We start from the raw sequence: 18,378 nt of genomic DNA on the forward strand, positions 1-18,378 counted from the left end.
GCAATGCAGTATCCAAACCACATCTGTGACCTATGGCACAGCTTGTGGCAACTCTGGTTCCTTAACCCACTGAGCAAGGCCAGGAATTGAACCCACATCTTCACAGAGAATATGTTGAGTTCTTAACCCCAAGAACCACAATGGGAACTCCTGTAATAGTTTTAATGAGCTATTCTTGGCATGTAAAAATCTGTACATATTTAGAATGTAAAATTTGAGAAATTCTCTTTTTAATTTATTTTTTATTGTTATTTCCCCCAACACATTTTTCCCCACTGTATAGCATGGGGACCCAGTTACACATACATGTATATATAATTTTTTCTCTCATTATCGTGCTTCATTGTAAATATCTAGACAAATAAAAGTCCAGGACCAGATCGCTTCACAGGCAAATTTGAGAAATTCTGATATAAGCATCAACACTATCAAGAGTAGATAATTCAATTCCCATCAAAATTCTTCTAATTCTTGAAATTCCTTGTTCCTATCCCTTCCCTCTTCCACATTGCCCTGCATGGTCCCCTGGGTGACTGCTGATATTTGCTGTGTTGATTTAGAATTAATTAAGTAATTAATGTTTAGTATAAATATTTGGTTCACACAAATATGGATCAAAAGAATTCTCATGATCTACTGTCTGCTTTTGGAGTTCTGGTGTTGTAATTCATGACAGATGCAAAGGTCTGAGGATCAGGAGTGCCCAGGGCAGGAGATACTTTCTGTACCAGTTCCAGCAATCCAGCAATCAGGCCAGAAGAACTTCATCCTGTTCCTACACCCTTTTATTCTCTTCAGTCCACCCACATTGGGGAGGATGAAAAGATTTTCAATCCCACCAATTCAAAGGGTAATTTCATCTGGAAAATATCTCTACAGACAAACAACAAAACAACTTTATCCAAATATTGGTGTCTCCTATTACTCAGTAGAGCTTACATGAAAAATTAGCCATCACAGCCATTCCAGGTAGGTACATGTTCCCTAGTCAGACATAATATTCATCTGAACAACACATTTAGATAGAAGAGGAGAAATGGCTTCAAGTAAAGTCTGTCCAAATAATTTTCATGGTTTCATTTTCCCAATTTTCATCCAAACTTCTACCTTGCTTTTATCAACTATCACATTCTCATATCTCCCAATACAATTGCAGACACTTTTTGGACTTCCCTCATAGTTTTGAAACCATAGCGCATGAATTGTCATGTTGGAAAGCCACAGAAATATTTTGAATACTCCCTAGAGCCATTTTTCCCTACAAGTATGCATATGGCCTTGGTCCCAGGCTGAGGCTCAGACAAGATACCTTGATGACTTGTCAAGGTATCTTATCAATACCTCATTATGATTAATTTCCCAAGCAACCGCCCCAAAGATTAGAGTCCATGTCTCTCACTGTCACAAGCCCTTATGAGTGGGATGAGTTCCCTTATAAAAGAGATCCCAGAGAGATTACCACTCCTTCTTTCATCTGAGGACACAGAGAAGGAGAGTAACACCCACATGGTCACCTGGCCATGATGGCTCACTGATCTCTTATTCTCAGCATCCAGAGCTGTAAGGAACAGATTCTGGGTTTTGTAAGTACAAGTCTATTCTACCTCATTACAGCAGACCTAGAGCAGTCTAAGACAGACGAGTCACATGGAGGACCCCAAATTATTATGAAGCCAACATAGCTGGCTTGAATATGACTGTACAAACCTCTTTATCTATAGAGTTCAATTTTAACATGAAAGATGGAAGGACAATTCCTATACTTAGGAAAAGTCTACATTAGGGCATTTTTCCATTTTACCATGAAACCTGACATACTAGGAACAACCTACTGTGTGTTTTTATGATGAACATCCATCTGAGATCATTCAGTAGTCAGATATGGGTCCAGCTTAATTTAAAACACACTTCTCTGGAGTTCCCGTCGTGGAGCAGTGGTTAATGAATCCGACTAGGAACCATGAGGTTGCGGGTTTGGTCCCTGCCCTTGCTCAGTGGGTTAACGATCTGGCGTTGCCGTGAGCTGTGGTGTAGGTTGCAGATGCGGCTCAGATCCCGTGTTGCTGTGGCTCTGGCGTAGGCCAGTGGCTACAGCTCCGATTCAACCCCTAGCCTGGGAACCTCCATATGCCGTGGGAGCGGCCCAAGAAATAGCAACAACAACAACAAAACAACAACAAAAAAGACAAAAGACAAAAAAATAAATAAATAAATAAAACACACTTCTCCAACCTGCAGCTTAAACAAAAGGGACTGTTCTTATGTTGGCCACTCTCACCTCTTCTATTCATGGGCATTTAGTACAGAATTGTGATTGTACCCAGGTTCTCTGGGGAAACTTAGATGTAGGGGAAGCCTGAGACCAAAGTAGAAAATGAGTACTCAACTTCCATTTGCACCTGCACTGAAGTTGGTCTCCAGAGCTGTCAGTTCTGGACCCTCCCTGCAGCTCAGTCCCTCCTGTCTTCTTGCAGGAAGGTGTGTGTCAGCTCATACTGACTCCCTGCACTGTATCCACAGAGCTATGTCCTCAGACTTCAGGTTGGTTGCTGGAGCCCAGCTCCAGCAGCCAGCATATTCCTGTGGGGATGGACAGTGTCAGCAGATGCACATGGAGACAGCCTCTTTGTCCGTTCTTTCAGGGTGCTGGACTGCTCAAATTTTATTAGCATGAGTAGTTGATTATATAGACAGTTTTTTTTTTTTTACTGCAGATTACATCATAGTGTTAAAAGTACATTGATTAACTCTTAGGCTTTGTTTTTTGATCTCATGGTACAGTAGCAATATATCATGTTCTAAAATCTTCAGCTTAACTAAATTTAATGAGTACAATTCAAGGGCAAACAGGCACAACATATCATGTGGGAAAGAGGAGACACAGCACAAACTATCTCATGGCCAGTCAATTTTTACAAGCTGAAGAGGCCACAGGCACAAGAATTTGGCATTTACAAATCTTGTTTTTAGACTAATGTTTATCTTTAAAGCATTATGGCAGGGAGACAGTATAAGAAAATATAAATCAACTTAACTAGCTACTGCTTAGAAACTTCTAAGGTCAAGGACAAAACACACAGCTGGGTTTTTTTTTTTTTTTGATCAAGAATAATATATGTCTATCTTCTACGAACTTCATTAAAATCTTAACACGAAAGTTTACTGTATAACTAGTTAGTAGATAAACACTATGTTTTTAATTAAGTTGGATTTAAATAGGGGAAAGTCCTTCAGGATGAAATTCTTATTATATTATTTTTGTAATTTTGTTAAATCACAAATCACCACAGGAAAATAAAAATGGAAAATAAGAATAATAAGTAAATAATCAGGAAAGACTGAGAAAAACTGAATAACAAGTGAATAACAGAAAAGACTAAGTCTTCCATGGAACAATCCCCACTTAGCAATGCAAAATGGAAATTGTTTCCTGGAAAACTCAGTTTTCCACCTGTCAGTGGGCAAGCCTTGTTGTCTTCTGGGGCCTGTTATCAGAATTGTGCCCTTACAGGCAGACATCTCCTTGTTTAGGAATCCGCCCTCGGAATTGCACCATTCAGATAGGCCTCTTTTTTCTGACCAGGAGCTTGCCCTCAGAATTGCACCATTCAGGCAAGCTACCTTCCTTGGCTCCTTGTATCCTTTCCCCTCTCCGCAGTTGGTCATTTTAAGAGAGACTGGACTTGTAGGATTGTCTCTGGAAATTGTGAGTCTTCCTTGGACTGATGGTGTGTATCATTGATTCTTTAAATTTGGTCGATTCATTTCTGCCACACACTCTAGCACCTTCCTTGAAGCCTGGTGGACCCAGCTCACACTTTGGTCAGTGAAGGTCAATCCAGAGGATTTATAGGAGAGTCTCAGAGACTTATCAGGCTGCACTAAATGTCCTCCAGACTCCACCAGCTGAGCTTCACACAGGACACCCACCAATAATGAGAAAAAACTGATAACAGTCCATAGGGAGCAGTTACAGATGATCCTGATGCAAAAGAGGATTTACCTTTGACAGTGTTGGGAAGTGAAGCCTAGAACAGTAAAAACCTCATTGTGTGAACTCGGGAGAACACAGTAGAGGTAGAGGACTTCACCAGGATCTGCAGGGACAGGAAAATTCATGAGCAGAAGAGGAGGTCACATTTGCATGACTTTCCACCTGAGTACATGGATGAACTGCCCAAAAGGGCACAACTTCCCCTGCCTTTGATTACAGGGAGCACAGATTTCAGAGACTCCTGGGATTGGATGCTTAAATTCCTCTGACACAGAATAAATTAAATAATAAAGAATGTACTTGTCTGAATGTAGATAATAGGACCGTCAACAAAAGTAGGATGAGCAAGGATAAAAAGACACATCTGGAACCTCTAGTGTGGATATGAAAAATGAGCTGATATGCCATAGATCAGGGTAGGGAAAGAGATGGTATTCATCATCTAGAACCAGGTGAGCCCATTATTAACAAGTTCGAATCAAGGGCCTACTTTGAAGAGATACAGAAGCATCTATCCGGGCCTTCATGAGCTGGTGGACTGGAGGAGACTGATATAAATGCATGTTCACATAGAATGAATACCATAGGTATCTATTTTCCAGTAAGTGAGGATATGTTTTAGGGTCTATTTAACCCTAGGAAAAAGATCTTAGGTCATGAGCTCTAAAAAATAAAGATGTTTTGTCATTTGTGGAGATAATCAAAGGCAATTATGTCTGGGGATTAGAACATATTACAATGCTGGGAATATTCATTTGAGATGACCAGTGTGTGATGGTAAAGAGAAGTAGTGATATTTAGGCAATATTTTCCAGGTTACCAATGATGATTAAACCAGGAGGGCACAGCCAGTGTGGTGGGAGAGAGAATGAAAGATGATAGTTGTTTTCATGTTGAGCCCATGTGCAATGTCCATCTGAGGGCCTCTGTATTTCCTCTTAAAAATGCTCAAGAGTAGAAGCTAAGGATGGGGTGTGGACTTAAGGAAGATTTAGGCCAGATGTTTGAGGACATTTAAGGTCTTTTTTGGAATAATTGAAAAGAAAAAGAAGCATGAACTATACATGGAAAAATGGCACTGTGCCTTGGTGATACTATATTAGTTGAGTTAGATGTTACTGAATACACAGGGAATCGCTGTCTCAGACTTTGCCCTGTTTCTCCACTTGGAAGTCCACTTACAAATTTGAGGGATGTAGAAAAACTCATTTATTATGAAACAAAATGGTTCATAAATGTTAAGAGTTAGAAGTCAATGCTATGGAAATGTGTCAATGCAATTGTAATTGCCAGTCTCTGCTATGGAGGAACATAAATTAAAACTAATAGTAATAATTCAAAAAAGCATTGCTTTTGTCTTCAGCCAAAACCATGGAATCACTCAAGTAACAATCATTTACAGATCCAGGTCCATCTCAGGGAAAATTAGGATTAGAGAATGGTGAGTCAAATTGATGAAATCCCATTCTTCTCATCAAGGATCTGTCCCTCTGTGGACATACATGCACCATATTTCTCCTTAGCAGGCCAAAAGGGAGGTTCTGTTGGGAATTTCTGTTTTCAAAAAAGCATTTCAGCAGAAATACAGCTCCATTTACCTCTTCTCCTCTCCTCTCCTCTCCTCTCTTCTTTCTCACATCTGAAAGAGACCTTTGAATTTAATCTCACAAATTCATACATGAAATTCCCCATGGCTTAGGCAGTGAAAGTTCATTTCACTTCACTTTACACTGAAATAGAGACATTCAACAATCGGTATGGGGTAGTACATTAAAGAAGAAAAAGGTCTCTTTATAGAGGCATCTAGGTCTGAATTCCCTAACTTTGGTGATAATGATGTCAGGGCGTGTAACTTTCATATGGGAGATTTTTTAAATTATGATTGATTTATAATATTCTGTGAATTTCTGCTGTATAGATAAGTGACCAAGTTATACATATATTTACAATTTTTTCTCACATTATCCTCCACCATGTTCCATCACAAGTGACTATATATAGTTCACTGTTCTATACAGCAGGATCTCATTGCTTATCTACTACAAATGGAAGAGTTTGCATCTATTAACCACAAGCTCCAAGTCCAACCCACTCCCTCCCCCTAATCCTTGGCAACCACAAGCCTGTTCTATATGTCCATGAGTTTGTTTCTTTCTTTAGATAGGTTCATTTGTGCCATATATTACATTCCAGATATACATTATATCATGGGGTATTTTCATTTCTCTTTCTGACTTACTTCACTTAGTACAAGAGTCTCTAGTTGCTTCCATGTTGCTGCAAGTTGCATTGTTTTTTCCTTTTTAGGTCTGAGTAGTATTCCACTGTGTATATGTACCACATCTTCCTAATCCATTCATCTGTCAGGGGACATTTAGGTTTTTTCCATTTCTTGGCTATTGTGAATAGTGTTATAATGAACACAAGGGTGTGTGTATCTCTTTCAATGAAAGTTTATCCAGGAATGGGATTGCTGGATCACATGGTAGTTCTATATTGAGTGTTCTGAGGAAACTCCATACTGTTTTCCATAGTGGTTGCACCAATTTACATTGCTACTAACAGTGTAAGAGGGTTCCCTTTTATATACACGTTCTCCAGCATTTGCTATTTGATGGCCATTCTGACCAGTGTGAGGTGGTATCTCATTGTATTTTGGATTTGTGTTTCTCTAATAATTAGTGCTGTTGAGAATTTCTTCATATGCCTGTTGACCATTCATATATCTTCTTTGAAGAAATGTCTATTCAGGTCTGCTGCCCATTTTTCTTTCTTTCTTTTTCTTTTTTCTTTTTTTTTTTTTTTTTTTTTTTTGCTGTTGAGTTGTGTAAGTTTGAATATTTTGGAGATTAAGCCCTTGTTGGTTGCATCATTTAAAACTATTTCCTCCCCTTCCATAGGTTGTCTTTTTTTCTACAGTTTCCTTTTCTGTGCAAAAGTTTTTAGGTTTGATTATGTCCCATTTGTTTATTTTTTTTTCTATTGCTTTAGGAGAATGACCTAAGCAAATATTTGTACAGTTGATATCAGACTTGCCTATGTTCTCTTCTAGGAGGTTGATGGTATCTTGTCTTATGTCTAAGCCTTTAAGCCATTTTGAGTTTATTTTTGTGCATGGCATGAGTGCATGTTCCAGTTTCATTGATTTACATGTGGCTGTCCAGTTTTCCCAGCTCACTTTCTGAAAAGACTCTCTTTTTCCCATTTCATATTCTTGCCTCCTTTGTCGAATATTACTTGACTGTAGGTGTCTTGATTTATTTCTGGATTCCCTATTCTGTTCCATTGTTCTGTATGTTTGCTTTTGTACCAGTACCACACGGTCTTGATTACTGTAGCTTTGTAAATTTGCCTGAATCCTGGGAGAGTTATGCCTCCCTACTGCTTTGTTTTTTTTCCTCAGGATTGCTTTGGCAATTCTGGATCTTTTATGGTTCCATGTACATTTTTAGATTGTTGATAGTTCTGTGAAAAATGTCATGGGTAATTTGATAAGGACTGCATTAAATCTGTAGATTGCTTTAGAAAGTATGGCTATTTTTATGATATTAATTCTTCCAAACCAGGATCATGGAATATCTTTCCATTTGTTTGAATCCTCTTTAATTTTCTTGAAAAATGTTTTATAGTTCTCAGCATATAAGTCTTTCACCTCCTTGGTTAGGTTTATTCCTAAGTATTTAAATTTTGGGTGTGTGATATGAAAAGTTATTGTATTTTGGACTTCTCATCATGGCTCAGTGGTTAATGAAACTGAATACTATCCATGAGGACATGTGTTTGATCCCTGGCCTGGCTCAGTGGGTTAAGGATCCAGCATTACCATGAGCTGTGGTGTAGGTCACAGATGTGTTTTGGATCCTGCATTGCTGTGGCTGTGGTGTAGGCCAGCAGCTCTTATTTGGTCCCAAGCCTGGGAACATCCTTATGCTTTGAGTGAAGCCCTAAAAAAAGACAAAAGACAAAAATTAAAAAATGAAAGTTATTGTATTCTTATATTCCTTTTCTAATATTTCATTGTTAGTATATAGCAATGCAAACTATTTCTGAATGCTAATCTTGTATCCTGCTAATTTGCTGAATTCATTGATCAGTTCAAGTAGTTTTTGTATGGAGTCTTCAGGGTTTTCTACATATAGTATCATGTCATTTGCATAGAGTGAAAATTTTACTTCTTCTCTTCCAATTTGTATACCTTTTTCTTTGTCTGATTGCTGTGGATAGGACTTCCAATTCTATGTTGTATAAAAGTAGTGAGGAGAGTGGGCATCCTTGTCTTGTTCTAGATTTTAGCAGGAAGGCTTTCAGCTTTTCTCCTTTGCGTATTATATTGGCTGTGAGTTTGTCATAATGGCTTTGATTATGTTAAGGACTTTTCCCTTTATACCCTTTGTGGTAAGAGTTTTTAGCATGAACAGAAGTTGGATTTTGTCAAATGGTTTTTCTGCATCTATTGAGATGATCAGGTGGTTTTTGACTTTTCTTCTGTTAATGTGGTGTATGACATTGATTGATTTGCATGTGTTGAACCTTCCTTGTGAACCTGGGATGAATCCCACTTGGTTGTGGTGTATGATCTTTTTTACATGTTGTTGGATTTGGTTGGCTAAAATTTCATTGAGAATTTTTGTATCTGTAATACTCATCAAAGACATTGGCCTGTAATTTTCTTTCTTTCCTTTTTGGTTGTGTTTTTGTCTGGTTTTTGTATTAGGGTGATGGCTTCATAGAATGTCTTTGGGAGTGTTCCTCCTTCTTCAAGCTCTTGGAGAAGTTTAAGAAGAATGAGTATAAGCTCTTTTTTGTATGTTTGGTAGAATTTGTCTATGAAGCCATCTAGTCCTGGTCTTTTGTTTGTAGGGATTGTTTTTCATATATATTCAATTTAATTTCTAGTGATCCATCCGTTTGGTTGATCTATTTCTTCTTGATTCCATTTTGGCAGGCTGTATGTCTGTAGAAAGTTGTCCATTTCTTCTAGGTTGTCAAATTTGTTGGCATAGAATTTTTCATAATATTCTCTAAATTTTTTTTGTATTTCTGAGTTATCCATTGATATTTCTCATTTCTTATTTTATTTATTTGAGTTACTTCTTTCCCTTTCTTGGCAAGTCTGGCCAGAGGTGTGTCAATTTTGTTTACCCTTTCAAAGAACCAGCTCTTGGTTTTATGTATTTATTTTTCTATTTTTTTAATCTCTATTTTATAGATTTCATCTCTGATCTTTAAGATTCCCTTCCTTTTGCTGATGTTACATTTTGTTTGTTCTTATTTTTCTAATTATTTTATGTGGTAAGTTACATTGTTGATTTGAGAGTTTTTTGTTTGTTTGTTTGTTTTTTGATGAAAGCCAGTATGGCTATGAACTTCCTTCTAAGAATTGTTCTTCCTGCATCTCATAGACTTTTAATCATTTTGTTTTCATTATAATTTGCCTTGAGCTATTTATTTTTTTTCTTTTTAGGGTCACACCTTTGGCATATGGACATTCCCAGGCTAGGGGTCAAATCAGAGCTCTAGCTGCCAGCCTACACCACAGCCACAGCAGTACTAGATCTGAGATGTATCTGCAACCCACACCACAGCTCATGCAACACCAGATCCTTAACCAACTGAGCAAGGCCAGGGATTGAATCTGAATCCTTGTGGATACTAATCAAGTTCATTACCACTGAGCCATAATGGGAACTCCTTGAGGTATTTTATTTTAATTTTACTTTTGATTTCCTCATTGACCCATTGTTTTTTAGTAGCATGTTGTTTAGTTTCCATGTAGTCTTTTTTTTTTCTCATTTCTTTTCCTGTGGTTGATTTCTAGTTTCATACTACTGTAGTCAGAGAAGACACTTGAAATAATTTCTATACTCTTAAATTTGTTGAGGTTAGTTATTGTGCCCCAGTATGTGGTCAATCCTTGAGAATGTTCCAAGTGCACTTGAAAAGAATGTATATTTTGTTTTTTGGGGTTTTTTTGGGGGGGGGAATCTGATGTCCTGAAAATATCCAGTAAGTCGAACTTTTTTATTGTATCATTTAGAATCTCTCTTGCCTTCTTGATTTTCTTTCTAGAAGATATGTCTATTGATGTGAGTGGGGTGTTAAAATCTCCTCACATGAGAGATTTATTTCTTGCCTCAGGTATACAGGGAAGAATGCAAAAGTGACCTTCTGCATTTGCTCTTTCTTAAGTAAATTTAATTCAATATAATTAATATGCCACAGAGGCACATTTTTGGTGATCTTAGGCCTCCAAACCTAGAGCCAATTTTATTATTATTTTTACATATTCAAATGAAATAGGTTATGTAGTTTACCTGCATTTTACAGATGTAGAGCTAAACTCTGCACCCTGCATTTGGTATGCAATATACATTGGAGAGCACACATCAGGGAATAGGCAACCCTGGTATCTCAGCCTGTTTTTCTAAACACTGGACCTGGCCACCCCCTGCAGTAATTCCTGGGCAGAAGTGGGTGTGCCTAATGAGTTTACAATACTCTCTTCCTGGAATAAGAACAGCTGAGATTTTCCTGCATTTTAGTGCTCACCTAAGACTGCATATGAAGAAAAGATCATACACATTTGGTTTCATCAGTTTCTGAATATTTATATATATGTAATATATCTGACTATAACCTTTCCTTATCAATTATCTATGTGTTTAATGGTAATAGCTTTAACAATAAATATTTGACAAAAATAAACTGCACAGTAGAAAAAATGCAGCTATTACATGTCTATAGACATTCTATTGACCTGAAGAAAGAAGCATAAAAAGGAACATCCCCACCCATGTTTCCACCATCATTCCCAGTGACTCATTGAAGATCTTGAGAGACTGCCTGTCCTGGTCCTAGAGCAGGTTAGAAATTAATTTCCAGACAAAATTGAGGAAAAGAGAAAGAAGAGATTATTGAAATAAGAAAAACTGGTAGCATGGAAAGATGGCTTTCTGATGGTCTGTAAGAGCCAATCCCAATGGAACTTGGCTGCTTATTTTTATAGCCAGAGAGTAGGGGGAAACTGTGTTTTTACTGATCAGGGAGGTATGAATGACTTCTCATTCCTGATAAGGGCCTGCTTGAGTAAGCCATCCCCTTACTAAGAAAAGGAGAGTTTGCTAGGTCAGGCTAATTCTTTATCAGAAGAGAGCCAGGCCTTTTAGCATCAACTCTAGGTTTTTTCCACCAGCTTCAGGTTTTGTGTTTGAGCTAATATGCTGCAGCTTGAGTTCCACACTTCCCCAATTATATCTCATGAAAAATATTAGCAGACAAGAAAAGAGCCATCATCCTGGAAGAGACAGCCAGCAGACCATATCAATAAAGCAGGACTGAGATTTCACAATGGAGGAAGGAAAATTCTTTTTAAATCTTCATAAATGCACTACAATATTTTTTAAATTGCTCGATTTAGACAAGATTTAAACAAGAGAAAACATGAATATATAACTAACTGTAAGTGACACTGTGTCTTGGGCATGAGAGCAATTGTTCCTATTTTGAAAAGACTTTCTAATTCAGAGACTGTGAAAGCACAGACTGTGGATCCAGAGATAGTCCCCAGTGAAAACTGTGTCAGGAAGCTCACATTTAACTACCATCTGCATTTGCCTCTGGAGCTGAAAGCCAAATTTTTGAGTCTAGAGTGCACCAAGGTAGTCCTAAGTACCTACTATATCTCAGCCCCTTCAGTTTTTCTGCAGGGAAGCTGCATCTGATCCCACACTCTCATCCCCTCACTGTATATTTTCATGCAGTAATACAGGGCAGAGTCCTTTACTCTCAGGCTGTTCATTTGCAGATACAGTATGTTCTTGGAGTTGTCTCTGGAGATGGCTAATCAGCCTTTCACAGAATCTGCTTAGCATGTGCTACCATCATCAGTATAAATACCTTAGCATCACTAATTGTTAGAGAAAAGGAAATCAAAATTACAATGAGTTATCACCTCACACATGTCAGAATGGTTGGGCATCAAAAAATCTGCAAACAATAAATTCTAGAGATGGTGTGGAGAAAAGGGAACCCTCCTATACTGTTGGTGGTAATGTAAATTGGTACAACTGCTACAGAGAACAATACAGTTATTCTTTAAAAAAAACCTGATTTTCTTTTCTGAGGAGATGTTCATTTGTGCTGGATATTAGATTCCAGTTATAAGTGATATCATATGGTATTTGTCTTTGTCTTTCTGGCTCATTTCACTCAGTATGAGATTCTCTAGTTCCATCCATGTTGCTGCAAATGGCATTATGACATTCTTTTTTATGGCTGAGTAGTACTGCCTGATGGGAGGGGGAGGGAGTGGGAGGGATCGGGAGCTTGGGCTTATCAGACACAACTTAGAATAGATTTACAAGGAGATCCTACTGAATAGCATTGAGAACTTTGTCTAGATACTCATGTTGCAACAGAAAAAAGGGTGAGGAAAAAATGTAATGTATACATGTAAGGATAACCTGACCCCCTTGCTGTACAGTGGGAAAATTAAAAAAAAATTATTTAAAAAAAAAAACTGAAAACAAAATTAGAATATGATTCAGCAAATTTACTCCTGGGCATAAATCCAGAGAAAACCATAATTCTAAAAGATACATGCACCCAAGTATCCTTTGCAGCCCTATTTACAATAGCCAAAAAAGCAACCTAATTGTCCATTGACAAAGATTTATAGAGAAGATGTGGTACATGTATACAATGTGATATTTATCAACCATAAAAAATAATGAAATAATGCTAGTGCAGCAGCATGGATGGGCCCAGAAATTATCACACTAAGTGAAGTAAGAGACAGATATTATATGATATGACTTGCCAAGACCAGCTCGGCAGGTAAGAGCTGAAGAACAGGTGCTGTGGAACTTAAGAAAAAATTAACATAAAACAAGACACAGAGACATTTATTTTAATTAAAGGTGGGAAACCGGGGGACTCAAGGTCTCAGGGACCAAGAACTCTGCCTCAAGAAACCACAATGCTTTTATTGTGCTCTTTAGGATTACATCAAGTGAGGAGGGGCTTGTAGGGGCAGAATATAGTTTTTTTATTATTTTAAAAGTTCTTTTATTATTTTAAAAGTCACATAGCTGGTAGATGGTTAAGCTTTTATTCTGACATTTAGGCATTTAACAGTCATTAGCATTGAGGAAGCTTGGCATCAGCTATCTATGCATGGCATCTAGAGAATCACCATTGTGCTTCTGCAGACTGTCTGCCTATCTGCAGTAACCCTGCATGCCTAGGTTTGCACCTCTTTCTCCTTGCTGATGCATATTCTGCTAACTACTGCTCATAAACCACTTGGGGCAATGAGGTTCCTCTTTCTCTTATTTTAACAGGTTATATCATGCTGTGCAAATGTCAACCCAATCTGCACAGGTCTGACATTTCTAGACCAATGCTTTATGTCCTCATTCAGCTGACCATATGAATAACTTATGCCTTTAGGTCTTTGCTCTTGAGCTTAAGTCATTTACCAGCACTGCAACTGTTTTTCAAGCAGGAATATTGGGTAAAGTAAAGGACAAGATGGAGTTTCCAGCATAGAAAACAGAAGCAAAGAGGCTAAGAAAATATGGTAGAAACATGTCTCTCAGTGGAAAGTAACATAATGTCTTTTCTATCAGAGGAAATCTTGGTTACTCCATTTTGCTCCAGTTTCAGCTGAAACATTTTCCTTCAACCCCCCCTATGCTTTCCCTCTTCTCCCAGTAACAATTTGTTTCAAATTAGCCAACCAGGAAGAATGTGCACCCTGACCTGACCAAGGGGAAGGGGGCAAGTACATCTGTTTTGAAACTCTGCCCTCTCGTCTCCACATACATCCTCATGTCCTACCTCTGAAACGCCTTCTAGTTTCCAAAGTTCAGTCTGCATTGAAGATACTCTGGTCCACTGCTGTGTCACTCCTAGGGTATTCTGCTGCTCAACTGGTGAACATGAAGGGACACTTAAACGAGACTTCGGATCACAGAAATACCCACTCACTTCCATGTACTTGGATGCTAGTGGGTTTGCTGGTGCACCGCATTAGGTAACAGTCACAGGGGGAGGCAGGCAGGGCCTGGACATTCACCCAGCAGGAACTGCCCTGGGGGAGGTGGCAGGGCTGTGTCTAGGGTGCTGACACTGACTCCCGAAGGGAGAGGGAAGCAGAGGCCTGTCTCTGTTCAACGCGTTCACTCTTTCTCCCAGTGACTGGAGACTCCGTGTGTGCCTGTAACACGATCAGCAACCCTATCGATTCTATCACCCAGGGACTTCTGGGTCACGTCCCACAGACTGCTATTTTCCTCGTTACGAGCACCCCTTCTCCCTTCTTCTTTGGTGGCTGGGGCTAGACCCTGTCCATTTTGCTTCTTATAGGTGCTGAGAAAGAAATGTTTTAAGTCTTACCAGTATATGTGTCTTGAGGTGGCTAGCAGGAAACTCATTTGCAAACTTTGGTCTTTTGGGTTTTTGTCTTGAAGCTTTGTTGGGCTTACTGAGTAAAACATTCCCCACTGTCCCAGGTGATGGTTACACTCTATTCGTTCTCAACCAACGAGAGGAGAAAAGCTTCCTGAGTGGGAGCCCCAGGGCTGTTTCCCCTACTCTGTCTGCGTGGTCCTCTCCCAGGAGCTGATAGTTTCCGCCTGCGCCTGTGCGGATCTCCTGCTGGTGCACAATGGGAGAGAATAATTATTGCACGTTTTTAATGCAAACTTATGGTTGTCCATAGAGAGGACAGAAAATCAGTGACTGGGTCATGACTGAAAGCCAAATTTCTATTTCCACCATTATGGGAAAATATGTACTCACTCTATTTCAACATAATGTGACCACGGATACATTTTGTGGGTTGGACCCTTTTCTCTTTGCCTCTTTGGAATAGGTGAGGGACTTCCAGTTCCCCACAAGGAGACAGAACTCAAAGCCTCTGGTCATGACAACAATTGTCAGGCCCTTGTCATGGCCCCACCCGTCTCACAGTAATGCCCCCTCGCCACCTCGAGCAACCCCTCCTGCTCCTTCTTACCCGCTGCGTAGAAAGGTATGTGGCCCACTCCTCACCTCTCCCCTATGGGGGCTTTGATAAGCCCCCAACCATGTAGCAAGTGTAGCATCAGACACTTCTTTCCCCAATCTATCAGCAGGTCAGCAGGTGCATCTTAAGACCTCTTCTCTCCATGGGCGATAACGACAGACATGACCATGCACTTGGGCTCCGTGATGATGAGGAGGTCGTCCCTCTGCACCAAGCGCATCTCTGCACCTTAGTACCGGCCACCTGATGGGTGAGGCTTCCTCCTTTCTTTTTCCCTCCCAGCTGCGGACCGGGACAGCTAGTACCGTGCAGGCAGTTAAGAGTCCTCAGGGCTGCCTGCCCCTCGAAGACACCTGTGAGAGGACAAGGGGGACAGAGAAGGGACCAGGCTATGAGAGCATCTGCCCCCATCAAGATAAGTTCTTTGCAACAAGAGGCACTTAGTGCTCAAAGCAAACTCAGAGTCCCTTGTCGCTGGCCACCGCCTCCCCAGTAGGACCATAAGGCACATCCCAGGGGCTCTGTGAAAAGCGAGTCAGCCTCAGCTGGTTCCTGGGAATTCCCGTGGTGCCCTAGTGGCACAGGTCCCCGCTTCTCTGGCCACCTCCCCCAAGCCAGACACGACTGTGGAGACGGTTGCAGCTTTGCGCCTTAGTGCCTCGGAGACGTCGCTGAGACAATAAGGCACACCTTTGGCCAGTCGGTGGCTCTGAGTACCCCTATACTACTGCGTGGAGGCTAAGAATGGGTTCTGGTACATCCCGGGAGCCCCCTGCAGCCTCTCGCCTTGGCTGTATTCTCAACAGCTGGAAGCAATCTGACCCAGACACGCTGACGTGGAAAATGGTCGGAGGTTCCCAATGTCCAAGGCTCTAGGGCCCTCAGCCAAAGTCTAGGTTTGAGGGACTCCCGCTGTATGTGTCTCTCTCCTACTCTATCGCCTGGTGCCCCCCACCCCACCCACCCCTTCCCGCCAGCTAGTCTAGATGAGCCTACCCGTCCTCGATCTCACCAGCCTCCGGCACTGAGCCTCAGCACTTCAGGTCCCACCTGCGTCCCCAGAGAGGAGCCCTCGTTCCGCTCCCTGCACCAGGTCACGGAGGGCGCATCACCATGAGCCGGGCCCCACGGCGCTCCCCCTTTGGGAATTTGACAGTGGAGCCTGGGGCGCTCTCGGGGGCCCGGGTTCCGGTGCCCATGTCTGCTCGCTCTGTCATACGCGGAACAAACGAGGCTCCTGCAGCCAGGACGCTGCCACTTTGATCAGAGAAGTTCGGGCCCTTACCGTACATAGCCTTTGACTTGACCTGGCAAGACAGTCATGCGGTCTTGAAAGGGGTCTTGCTGCACCCGTGAAGAGCAGGCCAGAATCTGGGCCCTGGCCCAGGCGAGACCTGTTTGTAGGAGGGCGTGAGAAGGAGGATCCTAATCCTGTCGATAATAATTGGCATGAACATCAGGTGGCTCTGTCCTTCCCCAGGATGTACTGCACGGGACGTCCCTGCTCTCAACAGACACCTCAGTGACGGATGCGATAAACTGCTCACACTCCTTGCCTCACTGTGTGGGGTGTCCTCAGACTCAACTTCTCCCGCAAGCTGCAGTGGGGGTCCCTGTGCATTGGCACGGAGGAAACTAGCTTGGAGGCTGTGAGTGAGGTGTCAGGGGAACCACGACCACCGAGGGGAGTTGCTTCTCTTGCTTTCGGTTTGGAACCTGCTGATGTCTGCTGTCCAGTGTGCACTTTATGATGTTGCTGCTAGCTGCTGGGTCGCTGGATCTGCTGTGTTGAGCTCCCTGGCTGAGTCCAATGGACCCTCTTTTGTAGATTCACCAGCGGTCATGAAGAGTTACTTAAAGATATTAAGAGAAGGATGAAACAACATATAGTGTCTCCCTAACTTTTATGCATGTGAGAATATTTCCCCTATTCCAACACTCCTTTCTCCTTCAGAGACTGAATAGTGTGTAGAGAATCATGAGTGCAGAGGGATTCCCTTGGGGAGATGCCACAGGGAGAGGAAGCCCCAGACCCTGGCAGGAAACCAGCCCTTAACTTCCCTCTGCACCTGCTCCTGGGCATGAAACAAACACCTCTGGGTCCTGAGTGCCCCCTGCAGCCCAGGCCCTGTGTCCCTGCAGGGAGGTTTGTGTCTGGGCTCACACAGCCTTCCCCTCACTGTGTCTTTCGCACAGTAATACCGGGCCGTGTCTTCAGTTCTCAGGCTGTTCATCTGCAGATACAGTGTGTTCTCAGCGTTGTCTCTGGAGATGGTGAATCAGCCCTTCACAGAGTCTGCGTAGTAGGTGCTACCGCCATGACTGCTAATACCTGCCACCTACTCCAGTCACTTCCCGGGAGCCTGGAAGACCCAGTGCATGTAGAAGCCACTGAAGGTGAACCCAGAGTCTGCACAGGAGAGTCTCAGAGACCCACAGGCTGCACCAGGCCTCCTCCAGACTCCACCAGCTGCCCCTCACCCTGGACACCTGCAAACACAAAGACATCCGGGTCAGAAAACTGTCACACGCGCACTGAGGTGCCCTCACATCCTCAGCATCTCTTGTTCTGGAAAACCTACCTTGTAAAAGAGCCGCAAGGACCACCCAGCTCAGCCCAGACTCCATGGCATGTGGTCTGTGTTCAGTCCTGATCACAGAATGGGAGCACCTGGGGATCCTGGGGCTGGGACTCCGCTGCCAGAGCTGCAGGTTCAGGACAAGGCTGTCTTATCAGTAGAGGGAGGACCCTATTTGCATAAGCTCCTAGGATAGAAGACATTATGCCATTGAATGCCCTCAGAAAGAGAAGTTCCCCAGAGCCGGTGTGAGTGTCTTGGATTTGGTGTTTTAATAGCATTTTGGAAAGCGGTTTTATATTTTCTCATTTTTTTAAATAGTAAACGCCGGCCACCCATGCGTTACTTTGTTTTTCCACACGCACACCCATCCGTGGTGTAGGTGTCCCCGTCACCCCCACATTAGAGAAGGAAACCACACCCAGGTGTGTAGAGGGTGTGTGAAAGTTCCACGAGCAGATGTGTCCTGAGAGGTAGTCCCTGTTCTGCACCTGTGCTCCTCCTCTCTGGACACACCTGCTTCCCTGGACCAGCTCCAAGATAGAGTGGACACACCTGGCAGGGTGGTCAGGACACCCCCATCATGAGCACTTGGTGATTTTGTTCTGTTGTCATGCTTACCTAATAATATATCCTCAGGCTCCATGAGAAGTGTTTTCAAGTGCTTCTGATTTTTCACTATTTTTCTGTCACTGCTTCTGTCTCAAGCCATGTGTTTCCTTATTGGTAATATCTTGAGTGAGGTGAAACTGTCCTCTAATAAACTATGATATTTA

General features: G+C 41.8%; 1 long non-coding RNA gene across 4 annotated transcripts; it reads right to left on the reverse strand.

Annotated features, from left to right (window-relative positions):
• Positions 1–13,662: 13,662 nt before the first annotated feature.
• Positions 13,663–17,870, reverse strand: LOC146402123 (uncharacterized). Of its 4 annotated transcripts, none has more exons than XR_014809391.1 (4): positions 17,606–17,839; positions 16,309–17,513; positions 15,050–15,376; positions 13,663–14,653 (listed from the first exon to the last, which is right to left on the reverse strand). It is a non-coding gene; the product is annotated as an uncharacterized LOC146402123 (long non-coding RNA). The 4 variants fall into 4 exon arrangements; XR_014809390.1 differs by having other exon boundaries at positions 13,681–13,926; positions 14,393–14,653; positions 15,050–17,513; positions 17,606–17,870; XR_014809388.1 differs by having other exon boundaries at positions 13,675–14,653; positions 15,050–17,513; positions 17,606–17,870.
• Positions 17,871–18,378: the final 508 nt, after the last annotated feature.

The sequence above is a fragment of the Sus scrofa genome, chromosome 7, assembly GCF_054392235.1.
Source record: "Sus scrofa isolate SSC_HxYL_T2T_F1_AM1 chromosome 7, Sscrofa_HxYL_maternal_Yorkshire_Landrace_v2.0, whole genome shotgun sequence".
NCBI classification, from domain to species: Eukaryota; Metazoa; Chordata; class Mammalia; order Artiodactyla; family Suidae; genus Sus; species Sus scrofa.